We start from the raw sequence: 23,524 nt of genomic DNA on the forward strand, positions 1-23,524 counted from the left end.
AAACTCAAAGTGCTACAGCATTAATAACATAGAACACACAACATAAAGATAACAAGACTTAAGATGAAAAATATCTGTATCTTATCTGTATCATGTTCTTCCTCTTCCTCCCCCTTCCTCCTCATTATATTTTTTTATTAATCAGCCTTTTCCTCATCATTTTCATTCATAATCATCTTCCTCAGCATCATGATCATCTCACCATTGCAACTACAACAGCAGCAGAATCTTCCTCAAGCAGTATAGTCTTCTACATCTTCATCATCATCACCAGCTGGAACAGGAGCTCATCATCATCATCATCATCATCATCATCATCGTGACCCTCCTGGGTATAGCCATCATCCTCATCTTCACCTTTATCTGCAACAGCTGCGTCATTTACATCACAATCCTCACAATATTCATCAGAAAACGTCATTAAAATGACATCATTACCATCTTCATCATTGTCACCATCATCATCAAGGACAATTTATTGGTCATTAGAAGAAACGCCCTTTAAACTTCAGTTTAAGTCATTTGAAAATCAGATACAGCCTTTACCTACACAATCTGAAGACTCTCACAGTACTTCACTGAAGCGTTATCACAATTACTGACGTTGGAAAAAGCAGTCTGTACAAAAATAGCGCAACGTCCATTAATTTTTCAGAGCTTTCAGTCACATCCTGTAGCCTTCATCTACAGATGGATATCACAATGACAATAAATTAAATATTCAAATCCAAAATGCCATTTTTGTAGCTGCACAACTGCATCTAAATATTCAAGATGTCTTGTGCAACATTTGATTTCATTTCCCTGTAATTCAGCCTGACATTAATCATAATAAACAGAGCTTGTTTATGCAACATGAGATTGTAATAGCTGACCTGCCAAAGGGTTCATGGGATTTAAGAAGTTAAAGGTCAACCAGGGTGTATTTTGCATTTTGTATATGCAGTGTTAGCAAGGATGAATGTCCTGGCAGACTGAGAGAAGCTGCTTTACCTCTCATGCTGATGATAGACACTAGAATTATTGAATTGGCACTTGCTTTAATACCTGGTGGTGTGATCACACCTACAGCTCACTGTCTTCTTTCATTTGTTGTGTTTTATTCTGTTTGTTAGCACAATTACACCAGAACTAAGGCTTTTATATATGTTAAAACCACATAGGTAGCCTCATTACAGAAGTCATTTTATTGTGATAGAGCCCTATAATTTAATCCAAGTATAGACATGTCTGCAATTTGTGCTGTATTCTTCCTTCTATGGTGTTCATATCAGCTAAGAAACAGATACAGTTAAAGCTCCAGTCTAGACTTCACAGCATGAGCACCTGCTGGCTATCAGTCGTCAACATCCTTCTCCTGACACCCATGAACACTTGTGTTTTGAAGTCATGACCTATAGTTGTTGAAGATGAAATTCTCTCCAAAAATCATTTTCAGCTGTGTCACAGCCGTCACATGGTGCCACCGGAGTTAAAATAGCATTTTTCTCACCTGTCAAAACTGACAAATCTAAAGAAGTAAATGCTCCAGTGAGTGAATAAACTGCTCTGAACATACTCAGATGTGATTGCACCCTTAGAACATGGTCCTACTGATCAAGAGTAATCGTCTGATTATATGAGAGAAATATTCTCCAGGAATTTGTTAATAAATGTAGAAGACTCCATCATATACATGACAGATAAAGTTCTCAGTGTTGAGGTATCTCAAAGTACAGATAGACTCATAGACAATCTTTTGCTTTGGATGCCAGAGGCCAAAACTGTGGATTTCAGTGTGATTCATCCATCAGGCAGCACCAGCCTGAGCGTTACTAACACCAGGCGCACTGCTCAGCGTCAACTCTCTCTGAGCGATATCTGGCACAGGCCCAAAGGTCAGAACTGTCATCCAACACTTTCCCACAAGAGGAAGCCTTCCCACGTGTGGCTTCCATGTCAGAAACTCATAAGTGAATATTTCCCTGAGTCATGCCGGCCAGTAGCACAGGAATAGACAGTGCACCAGATTACTGGAGGTGTTCAGGGATGGTTTTTCTAGCCCTGCAAGGTTTCACAATACAGTCTCACCTGAGAGCTGCCAGGTACAGTATAATCAGTGTGAAACTGGTGGCTGGTGAGGAAATTCACTGGGAAAACTGGGAGGTTGGTCAAGGGCACCTTGAGAGGAGTTGCTAAAGAAGCTTGAAAGGCCCCTTTTTAAAGTTTGCTTACATAAATTAACATTTTTAATTTCCCTGCTTTAAAAAGACATGACATTTACATCGAATAGTCATTAAAAACAGAAGAACCTCGATGTCATATCAATAAAGCAAAAAATGAAGTTAGTGTTCACAATGGCTTTTACTAAACAGGAATAATGTCACACCATTTTTAAGTGTTCATCTGGGAATTTGCACCAGACAAATTAAAAATCTGACATTTTCTCTGACATATACAGTTAATAAATGTTTAGTGTCTTGCTGTTTTTCACCAGCTGGCAAGACACAATATTGTAGCGTTTTATATTTCTTTTCTTTTCTCTATAGCTTCTACATCCCAACCATCCGATGGAGGAGCGGATATCTCTTTGGATCTCCTATACCAAGGTTTCTTCCTCTACTTTTTCACTGAGTTTTGAGGGAGTTTTTCCCTTTCTTTCAGAGTCTGATGTGGGTTGAGAACAATTGCTGCTATTTGTCTGTAGCCTTATACCTTTTAGTTATACAAATACACTTGAAGTGGCAATAGTGAATTGACCTGCAGTCGTTTCAAGAAACATTTTCCACTGGTCGATGTAAACAGTCAATAGTTTGCTGTGGGACAAATACTGTATCAAAGAGGAAGTAAATATATGAAGGACAGTCAGCATGAGCAGTGACATCCACCATAGAAGAACAGAAAAAGCGGCACTCTTAACACTGTCAACAGAAAATACAAGACAAAAGATTTCACAATAATGTAGACATTGTTTTAGTGACAGATAATCTCCAGTAATTACAGAGTAACTCTGCATCTGCTGACCTCCAGTGGTTTAACTTCACACCTTACTGCAGTGATGTAGAAGCGTACTCCAGGGTGTGTCAGTACACCGTGACATCCCTGCTGGGTGTGGTTACATGTGCGATAGAGCACATTACCGACCACTCCAGTCAGAGTTTAAACAGACCTGAAACTTATAACCAGTTATTAAAATGTAGATGGATAGAAAATGTTACTTTCTGCTTTCTGATGAAGAATGATTTCCCACATTTTCACTTCTCTACCTTTTTAAGGAACTTTTCTTCACTATAACTCAAGCCCTGTACAGTCTTATTAACACATTTTACTCACATTTTTAGCAAGCATAGGAACCCCATACAATAATTTCCTCTTAATCTAGAGACTTATTATCACTGATATCAGGTTATAACTAAATCATCACCTTGATCAGTCCCTGTATCAATCTCTGTCAATGAATCCCATGTGAGAACTTGTATCTTATATGCTATGTTTTATTCCAAAACAATACACACCATATAAACCATGGAGAATTGTTGAATACAAAGCAGAAGATAATGTAGAAAAAAATAGATTTCCTGAGCAAAACTAACTTTTTGCAGTATCCACTTATTTTTACACTAGCAATCATTTTGTGAGAGCAGACGTCAGTTCATTTTTCAAGTTCTGGACTCATTTCGGAGTCCAACGTTTCAAATAATGAGGAGCTCCTTCTCTAAACAAAATCCTCACCACTGACTTTGCATTAATGGAGCCTGGGCTGCTCAGCATGTCTCTCAGCAGGATATCTGACAGAATTTTAAAAGGAACTGGATCCTGTGAGCATCTAGTCTAGGTGATGTAACGTGTGCACCAAACAGAAGAACAGGGCAGTGTCAAAAGATAAGAGACAAAAGAGTCTTGAATGTGAAGCAGGTGCATGCTGAAACACAGTACATGCCAACCCTTAAAATGTCAAGGTTGGTTTGTGTTTTGTGCTGCTGTTGAGAACTATTCTTTGGTCTGAATCCTCCAGCTGGGGAAAAGTAAATGAGAAACCCTTTCCTCAGGCTGAACACTACTGTCAGTGAGCAGCATAGTTAAGTGAGTGCTACAGGTGTTTGTGGCCAATAAAACTGCAGGAAAACCTTGGTATGTATTGTATATGTTTTAACTTCTGTCAGAGGTTTTGTGTCGTCCCCGTTGCTTAGCGTGCTTGTCAGCAGGATATTGACAAACCTACAATGGATTTTTCATGACATCTGTCAGACTAATCGACCTCACACCAAAGTATAACTGATCTGATTTAGGTGCTGATCCTGCTCTGAGATGTAAACTATAAAATTATGTAACAAGAGACTAACACATATTGAGAATAGAATTGAAAAATAGATTCTGCAGTGATATTACAGGATCTGGAAATTAACTGAAACACTCAAATGCTATATTATTTTTGGATCCAAGCTTTTGGCCATGTACATAAAAAGCAACAATCGACTGATTTCTCTATATGGTGCTTCAAACCATTTGCAGTGGTTTGAGTGTGCTGTTTGAGATGCTGCCTTATTCTGCACTGCTCCAACAGAGCTGCTCTAATTACACAGTTAATGTGAGCAGAAATGTTTCTGTCCACAGACGGCTGCTGCCTCTTTTTTTTCTTTAGAGGATGGCATTTTTGTGACGTTTGAGTTCTTTGGAAAGCTAAAATTACACTGACAAAACACATTTAGGATAAAAATATATATTTTTAGCCTGCATGGTTCTAGGGATGGCAATGTTGATCTGTCAGTGGGTCCACCACTTTGGTCCAGACTGAAGTACCTCAGCAGCCATTGGATGGATTGCCATGAAATGTTGTACAGACATTCATGATCCTTCTGATTTGGACGATCTGACTTTTTCTCTAGCGCCACACTGAGGTTCACATTTATGGTTTTGAATGAAATGTCTAAACAACTATTGGAATGGATTGGACTACCATGAAATTTGGCACATGCATTCCTGCCACCTTAAGGATGAATTGTAATAATGTTACCATCTGACTTTTGTTCTGCAATGCAAAAGACACTATTCCTTTTAATAATTAAGGTTTTAAACACGACTAAGTTGACATGTGAGGCTGTACTTAGGCAGAGTAGTGCTTTTCTGTCATCATGTTAACATGATATATAAACGGCTGTAATGATTAATGAATGAATAATTCATGATTTTGAGTTAGATTTTAATCCACACATAAACAATGTTACAAAGATTGCCTTTTATTACCTAAGAAATATTGCAAGAGTTTGACCCTACCTTACACTGGAAGATGCCAAAGAGATGACTCATGCCTTTGTATTTTCTCGCCTGGATTATTGTAATGCACTTTATTCAGGATTACCGAAAAAAAACCATTGATAGGCTGCAGCTCGTACAGAATACAGCAGCCAGGGTTTTAACAAGAACCAGGAAAAGAGATCACATTACTCCAGTTTTAGCATCATTACAATGGCTGCCTGTGTCTCTGAGGATTGATTTTAAAATTCTTTTACTTATTTATAAGGTTCTTAATGGTTTAGCACCTTCATACGTTTCTGACTGCTTATCCAAGTATGTTCCCAACCATCTCCTTAGGTCATGTAGGGCAGACTTGCTAATGTTCCAAAAATGAACTACAAAAAGTATGTTGAAGCAGACTTCTGTTTTTATGCACCAATGGTTTGGATCATACTCCCACCACAAATTAGACAAGTTACTTCCGTTGATAGTTTTAAGAAACAGTTCATTTTTATGATCTTGCTTTTATTTAATTTTTTTTTAACATCAGTGTTTTTGTTTGATACTTCTTTTATACCTTTACACCCATTTTATGCTTTTTTTAAATAGTTTTTTAAATTTGTTTTATTGCTATTTTTTATTCATAGAATTGCCCATCTTGATTCTGCTTTCTCCTGTAAAGCATTTTGAGCTGCATTTGCTGTACAAAAGGTGCTGTATAAGTAAAATCTATTATTATGAGTATTCATTATAATGTTTACCATGTTCGTGTTGCTAGCACTGCAAAAAAAAAATCGAACAGTCTATATACAGTCTGTTGGGTACTGTGATCATGCCATGCAATACAGCAAAATGTCATGAGAAAACAGGGCAACATCAATAGAATATCTATAAAACAGAACTGAGCAGCTCTCTATGGACCTACAAAGTGATGTATCAAACCCATAGTAACCAAGCAGCATTTTAACATCAAAGCAACTGTGTGGGCCTGCATGTGTGACAGGAGCCATGCTGGGAAGCAAAGCAGTGAGTTAGCTGACAAAAGAGCAAGTCAGGCATATTAAGAGAGCATTTGTTTTGATGTAATTGGGAAATAAATTTGAATTTGCTAAGTGGACTGGGTTTGGAAACACACCCTTGCTCATATTAATTAGGCAGGCCTCTAAATGTTATCTGAAATGTCACAGCTCTCGCTGAGCATAGTATTTCAGTTGGGGCGTCTCAGTCTAGGATCCACTATCACATTGTTCATGGCAATTCACAAGAGCTATCAAGTTTTAAGTGTATAAATAGTTCTGCTTTGTTTGTACACAGTGACAGTGACCTGATTGTGTGAGGAGGGGAAATGCACACCAGATAGTTACTGCAAATGCATTCAAGTTGAAAATTAAAGTTTCACCATCCCTCTGCATTATTAACAGAGGAGGAACACTGAGGGGAGACACGCCTAAAAGTTTCTGCAGCTAATTAGGCATCAAATAAAGAATAACATGTTGACAATGTGAAAAAATTGTGACATTATTCCTGTCCATAAAGCAGGATATAATGACTTTCAGATTTCAGGAACATCACTGAAATGCTATAAGTTCTGTTCGTTTAAGTCTGAGGGAAAGAGTATTTAGTTAGTCTGAAAAAAAGTCAGCTTGTGATATGCACTTTGACTCTTTTTTGAACTTTGCCCCCTGCCGATGAATCAGCAGCCACGAATCCAGTGGAAATCACTGACCCAGAAAAGGGGGTGCCACTTTGTTATCAGACAAGCTCTCTTCACTGAATGCAGGGCATCTGACATGGTGACCCACACTGGAAAGGTCTTTCTATGTTTGAATACATTTTCTCACACCTCCCCCCATCTCACTGGTGTTCAGCACAAACACCACAGTAACACATAATGAGTTCTTGGCACTAAGTTCATTAATTTTACACAAGAGAATTCATTATGTTCCATGTTTCTTACAGTATGTTACATTTGAAGCATTGCATACATTAGTTATTTCTCTGCCTCTGCACAGATTATGTACACATGAACTAATTAACATTTTTGTACACCCTTTGTATCAAACTCTGAAATATAGAACACTTTACAGACTAAAAAGCCTGAGCATGTTATCAAAAACACAAAAAAGTTTTTACACAAACATTATGTTATGAGATTAGCAAAAACATACAAATATTGGACATTTGGTGACAACATGATGGTAATAATAAGCTTCATTCATGGAAGAGCACACGCGTGATGGGGTCATGAATTACAATTGAAATGAAGGACGTGTATTTAGATGAGTCAACAACTGGTTGGAATATACTAATAATACAGTGATTTATGATGATGATTATGTTGCAGGAGTGGTTTGTGAAGTCTCTATTCATATTACATTCATATATATATATATATATATATATATATATATATATATATATATATATATATATTCCCAGCCATGTAAACATGTCACCATTGGAATCTATTGCAATAAAAAATGAACCCAAGCAGATCACTGTGGAACCCCAAAGAGGTCAATATTAAATAAATTTGAAAAATGTATTTTCACATAATATGTAGCCAATGATTTGTAAAATAACTGAGGAAATTATTAGAACATAACCCATTATCATGAAATGTAATTTCATCACTTTTATTATTATCATAAGAGTTTTATGGGACTTCATATTTATTACACAATATACATTTTTATTTCAAAATGCCTGTGATAATTTCATAATGATCTTCCCCATTAGCACTTTTATTTCATGTCAAGTTTTATTTCATAATGTCATTTTTGTGACATTATGAAATAATGTTCTGTTTTTGTTGATACTATTTCATAATGTCACTTTTTGACAATCCCTGGAAATAGGAATAATGGCAGGATGCACATCTCCCCACGAGCCTTTACCATGGCCATGGAACTGATCGTCAGAGGATCCAAATGAGTCCAGACAACGACTATGTGGATGACATGACCACTCTAAACACAACCATCGCATGTACAAAACAACTCGTGGAAAAATGTATTCCAACGTAACATAGGCATGGATGAAGTTTAAGCCCAGCAAGATCAGGACCATCTCCATTGTCAAAGGAAAGCTCACAGACCAGAGATTCTACACTGACGGAACACCCATACCAATGGTATCAGAGATGTTAGTCAAGAGCTTAGGACAGTCATACAATGCCAGCCTTAAGGACTCAGCCCGGAGTAAGCGATTGAAGGAAGAAACCATCAAAGGCCTTAATGACAGACTTTCAACTTCCAGGTAAGTTGGAAATTTGGTGCCTGCAGTTTGGATTGCTCCCCCATTTGATGTGGCCTCTGACAATATATGAGGTTCCCATCACCAAAGTTGAGAAGCTGGAGAGAGGTTAGTACATTAATCAAGAAATGCCTCAGACTTCCACAATGCCTCAGCTATATCGGCTTGTATGGGAACAGGGTCTTGGAACTGCCTATCACTAGCCTTACTAAAGAATACAAATGGTCCAAGGTAAGGCTGAACATGACCCTGACAGAAACTCAGGATGCCACAATATGGGCGGCAGCTCCCAGAGTAGCAGCAGGCAGAAAGTGGAACACATCCAAGGCAGTGCAGCAGGCAAAATCCGCTCTCAGGCATGGAGATATTGTGGGCCAAGTGGAGCATGGAAGAGGTGGCTTTGGGCTAGGCACAAATAGACCCACATGGCACAGAGCAACACCTGCCCAGAAGAGAAGGCTATTGGTAAAAGAGATACGGCAGTAGGAGTAGGCAAAACAATGTGCAAAGGCAGTCTTACAGACGAACTGGGCCAGTGGACAAGATGGAAAAAAACCTTGAACACTGAAAACTTGCCTGGAAGGATCTTTGGGAAATGGAAGGAGGCAAACTTAGCTTCATCATCAGGGCCATTTACAATGTTCTTCCCAGTCCCAAGAACCTGAACCAGTGGCTTGGGGAAGACATGTCATCATGTCCTCTTTGCCAAACATCAACAACCCCACAGCACATACTCACTGGCTGCAAGACCAGCCTCACCCAAGGACACTACACCTGGAGGCACAACCAGGTCCTTCAGCAACGGACACTAGTGCTGGGGGAAAGAGGAATAACAATAGTGCCCTCTCTCCCCCAACCCCTGGCCTCTCAAACACCATGGCCTTTGTACCAGCAGGAAAGGTACCAGAGGTCAACTTCAAGAAAAGTATCAAGCCTACTGGATACAGCCTGGGAAGCTCACCTTCCCATTGGAAATCGTTACATCCAGTCTCAGGCCAGATCTGATCCTGTGGTCAGCCTCACAAAAGGCCCTGTTCATCATATAACTGATTGTGCCATGGGATGCACTTGATGAAACGTACAAACACAAAAAGCTGAAGTATTCCATTCTAGCAACTGAAGCAGAACAAAAGGGCTGGAGAACACAGGTGCTCCCTGTGGAAGTGCAGGGGTTTGGTGGTATGTCAGCCACCAGGCTGCTGAAAGGGATGGCAGTCCGGGGACAGGCCCTCTAACAGGCTATCAAGTCACTGGCAAAGGTCGGCAAGCGAAGCAGCAAATGGCTCTGGCTGAAAAGAAACAAAAATGATGGGTGGCAAGATGACCATAAGGTGTCATGGGCCTATCAACGACACTGTCTTCAGGTGTTGTTCCACCATGAGCCACCTAAACAGCTTCACTGCCTCTTGTCATTGATTTCTTCAAGTCTGTGGAGGGATGAACAGCATTCCTCCAAAAGATATTTCCTCATTTGCTGCTTTGATGATGGAGGTGGAAACATTGCCTAACATGTCGCTCCAAACTCTCACATAGGTGTTCAGTTGGGTCGAGATCTGATGCCAGTGAAGGCCATAGCGTATGATTCACATCATTTTCTTACTCATCAAACCATTCAGTGAGGCCTGTTTCTCTGTATACAAGCATTACAAGGATCTATCAGCCACCTGTACCTATTGGTTTGATTTAGCCTACATAGACTTCTGATCTCTATGGAATTGGTAAATCAGGAGGTCAATTTCTCTTTCTCGGCACCAATATAGTATAGTAATAATCCAGAGCCTGGAGGATGACAGTAGTGTATTAGTATACAGAAACTGCTATAGAAAACAAATCTGGAATAGAATGGATCATAGATAGGCCTACAAAATAGTAAAATATCTATTTATATGGATTGGATGGCATCATTATCAGAGCTAGAATTTGCCATTGTGTCAATAATAACAGTGCTGCACCTTAGATTAAATAATGTTTCAAAAAACTAACTGTGGAGCCTCCATTAGGAGGAGAAATGCCACATACTTCTCAAGGACACCTGGCAGAGCAACGCAGAAACGCATCCCATGGCCATCAAACTGCAAATTGCCACACAGAGCCACCCGTCCACACAGCCAGGCTCCCTAATGGGCTGTTTAATGAGACCATCAAATGCAAATGGGACCTTAGTTGTGACTCTTGAGCACCCAGGCACAGTATTCGGCTTCAGAGCGTGTGGGGGTGAATATTCCACCTCGGCAATTTTCTGTTCACGAGTAGACATAACACTTGGTTGCAGATTTAGTGTGGTAAGCACAGAGTGATATTATTGTGCACTGATAAACACTGATGTCACACCTATTATAATTGAAGACTCATGGTTTAGCCGATCAATAGCTAGCATCCTTCAAGTGTGTGTGTTGTTTCTCATTTGTAATATTTAGCTGTGCTAATTCTTGACACCATCTGTTCACAATCTGCTAACAGATCCAGCCCTCCGATTTCCCTTACCTGAGAAAATATTCCTCCTTTGTTCTCTCTATGAAGCACAAATGACGCATTCTGTATATTTTTAAAGTTCCTAAAAATGTCATTTCAAACCTTAAGTTGATCTCAATAACATTAAATATTATGACTGAAAAAGCAATACTCTAGTATTATTTATTGAGAGTTAATGCTCTACCAGATTAAGAATTTACGGCAATGCTAGCGGCTTTGTGAGGCTGTACTTACAGGGACAGTGGTGCTTTGAGCTAAATGCTAACGTCAACATGCTAAGATACTCACAATGACAATGTTAATATGTTGATGTTTAGGAGAGAGTGTTTACCGTGTTCACCATCTTAGTTTAGTATGTTAGCATGCTAACATTTGCTAAGTAGCACCAAACACAAAGTACAACTGGCTGATGGAAATGTCAATAGTTTTATGGGTAGGTCTAGACAAATTGAACTTTGACTTGACGATGGCACTAGATGGAAAGTCAGGGGATCATAAATGTTATTATAATCCATCCTGAGGGGAACATGAATGTGAGCACCAAATTTCATGGCAATCGATCCAATAGTTGCTAAGACATTTCACTCAAAACCACAAATGTCAACCTCATGGTGGCCCTGGAGGAAAAGTCAAGAGATTACCAAAGTTAGTGGGAGTGTCCTCTGGGGAACATGGATGTCTGTACGAAATTTCATGGCAATCCATTCTGAGATATTTTAGTGTTAACCAGAGTGGTGGACATGTGTAGAGCCATGCTTCTAGGATGACTGAAAAAATGGCTAAACTCATTGGTGCATGGAATGTGAATGTGATCTTTTTCCAATTGAGCCCCACCCACTTTAAACCCATGAGAAAAACAAGAACAAAAATACAGAAATCTCTCCTGTGAAATAACCAAAACTGTTCAAACTCCAGTAAAAAATAGTGTGTTAATGTAGGACCCCTTCACTCATGGTAAGAAACTGATTAAGAAAATATGACCTTTAAAATGAAAGATGTGACTAAGGATTGTATGCAACCAACTCCTGCAGAAGCAGAAACAGAAGCAACATTTTGAGGTCATAACGCTCAGTTTCAGTAGGTCCTGCTCTTTGGCTCTGCAGGATGAACCTGATGACAACACTGTCAACAACTGCAAAGATGTGACTCGACATCTTCTTAGCAGCTGTAAGGAGAGATGGCCAACAGAGGTGCCAAATTTAAATATTAATGGCAGCTTCCTTTAACTCTTCCCTGGATGATAAAGACTCTGTGGTTCTCTCCCTCCTCTCCTTCCCCCGGAAAAAATGGATTATTACAAGGGTGACAGCAAACCTCCGCTGGCTGAGTGAGCACAGCAGGAGGTGATGAGGAAGGAGAGCAATGTCTTGTCTTAGTAAGTCAGTTTCACAACCAATGGTAGCTGCAGTGCTGATGTTAGCTCAGCAGCAGCCCTGTAGGTGAAGGAATGCTTTTAAAAGAAGACAAACAACCTCTAAAAGAACTGAAAAAAAGAAAGGTGTTCTTTTTCATTTCTGGAGAAATTATTTGCAAACTTACTGATCTATGAACATAGAGGTTCCATTTGATTAAAGGTGCAATAAAATGCAATCATATTGAAAAAATATAAGTAGGTTATATTAAATATTAACAATCAGTGTGTGTCAGTGTGTATAACATTCAATTCTGAATATCTCTCTCCACATGAATAACAACAAAAAATTGGTGAGGCGGAAAAGCTCAGAGAAAAGATCGAAATACAGGAAAACAGAAGTATTCAAATGCTTCAAATAGTTCTGCATGTAGCACAACAGCCAGAAAGCAGAGGCAGAGTCCAGTGAAAACACCGGTCAAGGTTTACAGCTGAGTGATAGGCAGAAGACAACAACTAGTCTAGGTTTAGTGAGCAGGATTATGTTATTTAGCTTTGTTTTCTGCTCTGGTTTCATCAGAAATTCTAATTTGCTGACTAAAGTACTCAAACTGTTTTGTCAAAGAACTTTACTACAGTAGGATTCAATGAAGGAGGAAAAGCCACTAAAATGAAAACGTGTATGATGCTGCATTTACTGTTGTACTGTCCAGTTTGAATTCTAATTTCACACTTATAGTTAACAGAGAGAATGGAACATGAGAAATACTAATACCTGTACAACGTAATACAATGCAATTGGAACTGCAATAAATACCAGTTATCCTATTGATTAATGTTCCGTTTTTGTTGATATTATTTTAATTGTTTGTGTATCAACTCAGTTATATGGTAGTTTTTTAGAAATGTGTAGTATGTTGAGGTAGTTGTGGACTGTATTGTGAGAAGGTGTTTTTGATACAGTATTTTGTCCACATCACTATTTCATAAACTACAGTTATAACTATTAAATCACCATAGATTCTGATCTGACAGTGTAAATACGATTACAAAATTATATAAATAGACATTCTTATTATATAACATTGTGTAAGAGGTTTCTATTTCATGCATTGTTCTGCAAATGATCATTTAATTTAATGTCTGTTTGCTGCATAATTCTTGTAAAGTGACAGCGAGGGTTTGGAAAGTAACACAGAGCTAGCTTGAATACTACTTTGTGGACTCACATTGCTAAATTATCCCAGCTCATTAGGATGAGCGACAAGTGTCTGAGCGTGAACTCGAACTAATGAGGGCACGAAAGGCAGAACTAAAAATTTACCTCTAAAAGTTACATCTAATATTCTGGAGATCACTCATCTTGTCCTAGTTTCTTCATTGACATGATTTTACACTGAGTGAAATAAACAAAAACACCTGTATAGGGGCTTTAACATGAATGTAATTAAGGACATATTATGGTATTTTGTTCTGCTTTATTGGATAGTTTACAGAGGGTCCAGGTCAAAGTCCGACCTTGGATATTACAGGAACATTTGCATGCATCATTAGCCAACCAGGGATACCAGGATATTCCACTGTAACCAACATCTTGAGAATATAATTATTTCCTTCCAGATTTTGTCCTCCAAGACAACATTTGTCCTCTCACATCTTGACAGCTCATACTCAGTCTGTGCTGCTGCAGCAACAAACAGGAGAATTCTCGAGCTGTACCTTTTCACTCACTGCTCTGCCCTCCTGCAAATGGCCCTGCTGACAAGACTGTGATGGGTGTAATCCGCCGGTCTCCTGACAGACTGGATCCCGTCCCGCACTCTCTGTCTGCCACCACAAAGCACAATGGGAATTTCAGTTTGATCTGCCAGATAGGATTTTAGTCACAAACCACCACTGAAAAGCATGTGACAGTGACTTGTGGCAGTGGAGGAGCTCAATCACTGGATGTTTGATTTTCTGTCTCGGGCCCTGTTTGTCCCAGTGTGATGCACAGCTGGGCTTGCATTCCTGTTCTCTTTTCCAAAAAAGGAGGAGCGTGCCACATCACTCAGGGGAGAACAGCAGGTTAAGTTACGATGCTGCATCAGAGCTGAGCATTATCACAAAATATTACGTTTGAAGCTTCATACACGCACGCACACACAGGGAGGCTGACAACTGCTGAAGTGGAAGGATGGGTCTGGGTATCCCGCGAGCACACACACACACTAAATGGGAGGAAAAATAGATCAAGCTTGGCAGGAGAGAAAGAGGGAGAGGCAACTGGCAGCCGCCTGCCATCCCCGGCTTACACAAGAAGCTTGATAAATACTTAACTAGCCTGGTAGCACATGGCACAAACCCCTGTTGCGTAACAAGCAGTGAATAAGGCTTGGGAGGCTGACAGTGGGGTGCAGGTCAGAGGGGAGGAAGAAGGGGTAATGGTATCCAGGGGATACAGCCACTGTTAGACACATCCACTACCTCCTCCTCCTGCAGCGATGATCTTTTGGATATTATTCTGATGTTGCGTCACAGCCTCATTTTCGTTCCTGGATGATGTGGCAATTGCACATCCTGTCCTCTCTAGCACTACACGCATCATGGCTGTCAGATGAAAACCTCAAATTACACTGAGTTTGCCTATAAAATGATACCACAGAGGAAAAACATTCATTCTTGCTAAATTAAAATTGCACCAAAATTGGTAAAGTAAGGTTTTTACAAGACAGCAGAGTGTAATAAAATATAAATGTATGTTGTAAATGTAAATGTAGAAATGCCAATAAAACATGTGTTCAGAGGGAAGGAAACAGAGCACAAGCTTGGTGTTGCAGCTAGTTATTTTCAACATGCAAGTCATCATGGGGTATAAAGGACGACTACAGTTAATAAATGCCTTTATTTCTGCAAGTGACAGCATAATCCTCTGACATTATTCAATTTATTGAAGTAACTGTAGAATAATTGGTGGCTTATTAACAAAAGAATCAAATATGGTAGATATAAATATTGTGGTCATTTTGTGGTCTATAGTAGTCAAAAATGAACTGAGGAAACTTCATCCATAGATGAAGACCATGAGATGCATTTTAAAGGTCTAGGAAAAACTGGCATGTGGATCTTAAAGCCACATTCATCAACAATTTTACATCAATGGATTAAATGACTATGTGTAGTAGGGAAAGTGTCGCTGGCCGTGATGAACCCACCAAAAATTATCACCTAGTTTTACAGCTCTATAGAGCGTTTCGGTGTCTTTCAGCTCATAATTTTGGTTTCACGGGTTGTAAGTTTAATGTTCTGGTTCTGTCTCAGTGCTCTCAACATCATTTCCACCCACAGCAGGCAGCTGTTTTCAGTCAAAAAGCTCTAAAAAAATCACTGTTCACTACCTGCTCAGCACCAAATGGCAAACAAAGTTAGCGACTAGCTGATGAATATAGCGGAGAATTTAGCAGCTAAAGAGCCAGATATTTCCCTCAGTATACTGGTTTATTGAAGACTAATCCAGAGATAAAATGTAAATGAATACTGGAGTTACGATCATCAGATTGCCGAGACACGATGACCAAAGCTAATGTTGCTCTGTATCTGCTGGATGTGTAAGTAGGCAACTATTTGTTAGTCATAACTTTATATGTCAGGTGATATGTAAATGTTTACAGCTCATTGCAGTGTCCCCACAGGATGAAAAATTAGTTAACTGTGCTTGATTGACATATGTCTGACCCTAAAAGTTTTTCATTACACTTATTATTCTTATTGGTTCATGATTTTTTTTTTTACGTAGCTCTACAGAAGTCTAATAGGCCAGAATAAGTGAAAACACCTGTGTGGGATACAATTACTTTGTTAAACTACTCTTTTCAAGGTCAATTATTCAGTTTTGTCTTTTTACCAGATCCTAGCATATGTACTATATGAACATGTACTATACAGTATACTGAATATTGATGGATTGGAAACTTCTCTGTCATTGGGGTCACTTTCAAAAAGAATGTAAAAAAACATCCTGTTCCAACGTGCAATGGAGTATACAACCTTAAAAACATGGTAAAATGGCGTAAAAGGATATCACTCCACTGGATGCCATAGGAACAGTGATACATTAGCAGAGCTTTGGAGGGATGAACACAGGCACTATCTGACTTAATGAGAAGGACAAACAGGTTTATGGTGCATATAGAGAAATCACATGGACAGAAAAGAACTAAGTGAGAGAAAAAACAGAGGTTTCAATCTGTTACTGTCATCACTACAAAATGATGGCATTTCCATTATCATTAAAAATCTCCTCTCTGTCTCTCTCTCTCTGCAGGCAGGTTTGACAGTGCTTAAAAATAGCTCTACAGTGAAATGAAAAAACCTCTCTTCCAGAGCTCTGGTTTGTGCCGTCAAGCTGCTCTGTAATCCTATTCACCACTGTCACTACAATGTGTCGCCACACTCGCTGGGCAGTGGAATCACAGGCCCCCTCGCCCGCTACCCAGCATCACTTCTGTAAACCCTACTCCACTGACATAAATCTGTGTTGATGACGTTGAAAATATTAAAAAGCTATTTAGAAAGTTAATATTTGCTGAAATGTTTACAAAGGTTTACAAGAGGGTAGTGAGACCAGCTATGTTGTGTGGTTTGGAGGCGGTGGCACTGATGAAAAAACAGGAAGCGGGGCTGGATGTGGTAGAGTTGAAGATGCTGAAGATTTTCTTTGATGGACAGGATTAGGACTGAATATGTTATAGGGACAGATCAGGTTGGACAGTTTGGAGACAGCGAGACAGGAGAGATTGAGATGGTTTGTGGGTTTGTGTGTGGAGGAGAGATGCTGGTTATATTGGGAGAAGGATGGCCAAAGAGGAGGTTTATGGATATGGTAAAGGAAGACATGAAGATGGTTGGCGCGACAGATGAAGATGCAGAGGACAGGAAGAGACCCTGTCACCTGTGGTAACCCTTACTGTAACGGGAGCAGTTGAAAAAAGAAGAGTATTTGAAATGTCAAACAGTGATTCAAAAACTCAGCTTTTGCATGCTATGCAAGTCGAAAATTAGGAATTGAAAATCTGTGCAGCTGTTTGCAGTTCACACTGATTAGACACACAGATCTGTGTCACATGTGGGGGATAAAATTGTTGGGATTTGGGAGTTGGGATATTTGCAGCTGCAGTGTGAACACAGGATACAGGACATTAAGAACAGAACATGATGAAAACATTACACAACTACTTTAGATCCCTAAAATGACAAGGGAAGTGAAAATAAATTGAATTAAATGTTATGCACAAAATGGATCGGTGGTGTGTAGACATAACAGAACTGTTGAGTCACAAATGTTCAGAGAGGATTTAAAAAGCTCTGGAGGTTCAGTCTCTAGACGACTGTCAGTCCCTAAAGCACACTCACACATCAGTGTAAATAAAGAACAAGAGTAAAATAAAGCCAAGAATAATTTGTTGATGACATAAAGCAGGAAGGCAAGTTGCACAACCTGCTTTTAGGACAGAAGTGCTTTGAAGAACATGCTGAACAAAAATATTTCAGCTCTTGTAAAAACCTTGAAGGGTCTGCCTCTGAATTTCTCCAAAAGCAGAGTTTCAGTGAAGCCTCCTTGAAGCCAGAAGTCATTTTTGAATTTACCTCATGCATTATTCATAGACTGGCTGCCGCCGTTGGCCTGCTCATGTGCCATGGCCTATTTACCGAGCCACTCGTGAATCCATTAGCCGTGAACGGTGGAGTGCCAAGGCTCATCTATAAGCAGCTTCACAGGCACATGAATCCATTCATAACCTTTTAGACAATAACAACAACAGCTGGGCTTTTTAACCTGGATGTGGCTAATACATGGATTATGTCATCATGTGGTTGATGCTAATATGAGGAAACATACAAAAAACTGACACAAAGCTTAGAAAATTAGGAAAATTACAGACTACATTTTCTTTTAGCCATGCTAGCACCACATCCATAGACATTCATGAGCCCCAAAGGATGAATCCTAATAATTTTGGTGATCCCTAAACTTTTCCGCTAGCTGCATCATAAAGTCAAAATTTCAATTTGTCCAAAACTTTGGTTCATGATTAAATACCTGAAAAGCTAATGACATTTCCATTAGCCTCAGCTGTACTTTGTGTTTAGTGCTAATTAGCGAATGTTAGCATACTAATTCGCTAAACTAAGATGGTGAACATGGTAAACATTATACCTGGTTGCTAAACATAAGCAACATTATACTTGCTTAACATCAGCATGTGAGCATATTAGCATACTGATGTAGCATTTAGCTCAAAGCATTAACAGGGAAGAATGGGAAAATTTCCAGTTTGGGATTGTTCACGCATTATTCCAAGATGGTTACCTCTTAGCCTTGTAGTCACATCATTTAAATAGCCTAAATTAGCTACCTTTGTAGTGTTGCATATTTTGAGTGGTTCATTTAACAAACAGTGTACAGCTCCTTTTAAATTACAGTAGCTGAATTTATTCAACTAGTGTTAATATTTTGCCGGAAGTTTGTTGACACTTCTGAAGTTCATTTCACCAAGTGGGAGATACTGGTGACATCAGACATTCCCAGTATCTACAACTTGGAATTACAGCTTGGAGACTGACATGAATGGTTTTCCCATTCAGCAGCTTGTAGTTTGAATAGTATGACGTGAAGGTGGCCTTTAGCCTCACAGAGCAGCTAGCATGGCTGTAGACTCTAAGTCTTGTGAAAACTTTTCCCCTCACAGGACAATTACAGTACAGCGCTGAACTGAAATTAACTGAGCATGCAATATTGTACCTGTGTCTGACTTTTCCATTGATTGTGTGAATGTCACTGTGTGAGTAGTAACCCACAGGGAGAGCAGGCTGGGCCTCTGAGAAGGCCTCTGAGAGGGACAACTGGCTTCTAATCCTCAGGTTCAATGAAAAGCGCTACATCGGCTGGTTTGGGCCAAGCGAGGTCATTGTCAGTAGCCGGTGGCAGGCATGCATTTGGCTGGCACTGGCCTTCAGAGCACTCTCACGCTACAGACAGCCTCTCTGCTGAATACTGCAAACCTGCAGGCAGTCTGATAGTTCATCAAGCTGGGTAAAGTATATGAAAATGCCTCTGAAAAACATCAAATAGATGAGTGCAGGTACAGTTTTTGAATCAGTAAAAACTAAATAAAGCACATAATACACAATAAAGTTATGTAACACAGGCAGTGATGCAGATCTCAGTCCAGTGTCAAAGTAGGAAAAATTAGTCACTATTTTCACCCAGCTGCCCACCAAGGCCTTTTCTTTTATGAAAAACATCACTTATCATTTCAGTAATAACACCTGAGAGGACATTCATCACTGTTATGATTGGTATGAATAGAAAATTTTGAGGGTTTAATGAAGCAGCTAGCAACATGTGCACTGACTGACACATGTGCACTCCAAAAAAGGACACATGTAAGACAAGAGTCAACAGCCATGCTAGTTTAACAGACTCACGGTGAAGTTTCCCAGGAGTAAGAGGAAGATAAGAGGAAGTGTACAGCATGGATGTAATGCATTTTACAGCACTAAATTACTAATATAACTTGAAATAGTGTACCCACAAATGATCTAGCGCTCTGCTAAAATAACTTCTTGATCTTTTATAGTGTGCTGTATCTGGGCCGACTGGTGAGACAGCTGTATGACTGACCAGTACATGTTCCTATGCAGAGAATAAACAGTGGCACAGAAATAGTCACAGGTCTCCTGTCCATCACTTCTTGACCCAGAAAAACTAGCTAGCCTGCTTCAATGGTTGAGCTAAGCTACATCAAGTCACACTCAAGGCTCTGAGGCTGTGATGCACATTTCAGGAAAACCAAATTGTAAGATGGATAAACGTTAGGCTCCAAAGTTTGTTTTTCTGTGTTAAAGTACATGGCAGTGTTTCATGCTAATATGCTCACGATGACAATGTTCATACACATACAGTAGCAGATAACGTTCACCATGTTCTCTCTTAGTTTGGCATGTTAGCATGCTAACATTTGCTATCATGCAATTCAACACTAAACACAAAGTACAACAGAGGCTAATGGGGATGTCATCAATTTAGCAGGTGTTTGGTCATAATCACAAATATTGGACAAATTGAAATTTTGACTCAATGAATGTGCTGGATAAACAGTCAGAGGGTCAAGTTATTACAATTCATCCTGTTCGGAATGTGAATGCAGTAGGTGTCAAGATATCTTTACAACTCTGGACCTAAGAGGTGGACCAACAGACTGTTTGACCAACTGACAGACATTGCCATGCCTAGATTTACACTGCAAGTGTGGCTATAAATGAGAGAAAATTCAATTAACAAGCTTGATAATTGCAACTGAAACAAAATAACGACTGTATGAAATATGCCTAAAAACCTTCTTTTTGGAAGAAATAGGCTAAATGGGGCAACTTACCCTCTGAAGAGTAAACACCAACTACACCTAAATCATACACTGCATACACACAACATATAGTTGACTTTAAAACAGATATTTTAGTAACAAAAATCTGTCTGTGGTGGAACATTTTTGTTTTGTACATGCACATTGGCTGTACATTTTAAGAATCCAACACCATTAAATCAATATAATGGAAGTATCCAGGTTTTCAGAACTCTTTCAGCTGATCACCCACGCATTTATTTGCCACACAGGGATTTTTAGCTGTGCACACATCGCCCACTATCTTAAAAATAGCCCTTGCTATTCCAAAACAATGTCATTTTTGTATCCTTTCCGCGAAGAGCTGCTGCTGCCTTTTCTCCCACTTTCAAGATAAATAGGCTAGTAGTCACCTTGCAGCATATATTCAACATAGATGCTATGTTTAACATAGAAGCAGAACCAACCATCCAATGGGGAGACATGCATGGTTTTGGGGTCTATGCTCTCATCACAGGGGAAGCTGAGCTTTCCTTTAATCAGTTTTTTCATGAGGTGCCAATTTCCTGCAGTTTAATGCAAGCTGGAACCTTTCTCTATCTACTCATATTTTCTGATACTCTCCACCATTAGCTGTCTAACAAAGGCAAAATTCAATCAAAATAATCTTCAATTCCTTTAATCCTGACATTGGTACTGCTGTATCTATCCACTGTGCTCTACAGGACTGCAGAAGCATCTGGAGCTTTAGTAATGAAAAGCTTCCCCGGTCCAAAAGCTCTCAGCAGCGTCTCCTCGTAACCTTTCCTCCCACATGGACTTAGCCACTCTCACTGAGTCATCCTGCCATTGATTGTTAGTTTACAGTCTTCCTCTGACAATGACGGAGACTCTGACATCCTACATCATGTCTGTTTATCTGTTGGTGAAATAAAACACATTTCTGTCCTTATCCAGTTATTTTTGATATAAAAAGAGAGGGCTATGAGGGTGTTTATTCTCCTTTATTACATGTATTCACTCATATGTAGGAATATGCTAATTCTAAACCTGCTGTATAACCTGTAATTTAGTCTGTTAACAAACAGGCTATAAATGCTGCCTGCTGCTATAAATAGAGGGATGATACATCAGTGAATGTGAAAATTATTTCATCCTTTTGTGATTTCATCGTCCTTTGTGTCATTGTCATCTTGATTTCTTTTTCTTGCTTTCATTTATGGACTGTTTTTAGTTTTAAGGTCTTTATTCTCACATGCACAGCTTGAATTTCTTGTCTTCTCTCACTTTTCAAGTGTTTTTATCATTTGTGCCACAGAACTAACCTGATGGCAGAGAGTGCAATATCAAAAATTGGATTCTTTCAAGCCACTTCTAACAGGAATACAAATTTTAATCAAAGGGAAGTTAACTGAGCACTTTTCTCTTCTTCAGTAACAGCCTGCTTGAGATTTACTCCTCCTACATTTACTGCAGTAGTGGAGGAAGTATTCAAGTACCAGTACAACAGTGTAAAAATAATGCGTCATGTACTGTAAACATCCTGCATTCAAAATCTTACATAAAAGTACAGAAGTATTATCAGCAAAATGTACTTAAAGTATCCAAAGCAAAAGTACTCATTCTGCTGAAAAGTAGTCCCTATGAGTGATGTATTTTTATATATTACATAACTAGATTGATAATACTGATACATCAATGCATAAGCAGCATCTTACTGTTGTAGCTGGTAGAGGTGGAGCTAGTTTTAATTTATATACAGATTGGTACTTTAGTCCAGTGGTTCCCAACCAAGCGGGTAGCTCCTAGTCTGAAAAGTGAAGTCAATGTGGAAGTGCCCTAAACCTGCATTCTTTCTAATGGCCAGCTGGGGGCGAGTCCACTGGTTGCAAAAAGAAGTCCAATTGTATGGAAGTCTATGAGAAAATGACCCTACTTCTCACTCGACTTATTACCCCAGTAAACACTTTCCTAATGAGTTTATGGTCTCAATCGCTAGTTTCAAGTCTTCTTCAATACAGCATGATGTTCATTTTGTAAATTATGATCCCATTTAAAGTAAAATAAGAAAGAAAGAAGAAAAAAGTGCTGCGGCACAAATTTGTATTTCAATTAAGTATGTTTCTCTAATCTTTGTGTCTTTGTGAAATAATAAATAATTTGATCTCTTTGGGCCGTGAACAGTTAGTTAAATGAAACTATCTGAGAAGTTTAAAGGGGATCTGCTAACAACCCATGGCCTTGTGAAACGTGTGACATGGGGGCCCAGGAAGACACTGCTTCTTTGTAAAGGGTCACAAGCAGAAAAGCTTTATTTGAAGCTAGAAGATTCATGTTTCAGAAAATTCATTTGCATGTCCACCTTCCCCATTGTTTCTTTTCATTGTTTTACACATAAAGGCCAGTTTACTCATCATGTAGAGTACTACACCGTTTTGGAAAGTAGTTGTATGATGCCTTCTGTGGCTGTGGAAGAGCTTTGTCAATGCTAAGAAAATAAGTGATGATGTCATCAGTCCTCATCAGTCCACCATTTTTGGAGCTTAGCCCATACTAAGGACTAAAAGTCAGGATATTGCGGGCTCTGCTGCTCTGATTGTGACCATTTAAATAAAAAGTGTTTATGGAAGAGTAACCCTAAATCACACAAGTAGCCCTTTAAGAAACTAATTATTTTCAGAGTAGTCACCACCAAGAGAAAACCCAAACACCCTGAAAGAAAATAATATACTGATTTTTTTTTTTTTTTTTTTCAAGAGACAGGCTAGGAATTTACCATTTCACTTAAATACATTTGTTTGTTGTTGCTCAGTTAATTGGTGCCAGCATCTAGAGGCCATTAGAAGAA

The sequence above is a fragment of the Thunnus maccoyii genome, chromosome 23 (assembly GCF_910596095.1).
Source record: "Thunnus maccoyii chromosome 23, fThuMac1.1, whole genome shotgun sequence".
Lineage (NCBI taxonomy): Eukaryota > Metazoa > Chordata > Actinopteri > Scombriformes > Scombridae > Thunnus > Thunnus maccoyii.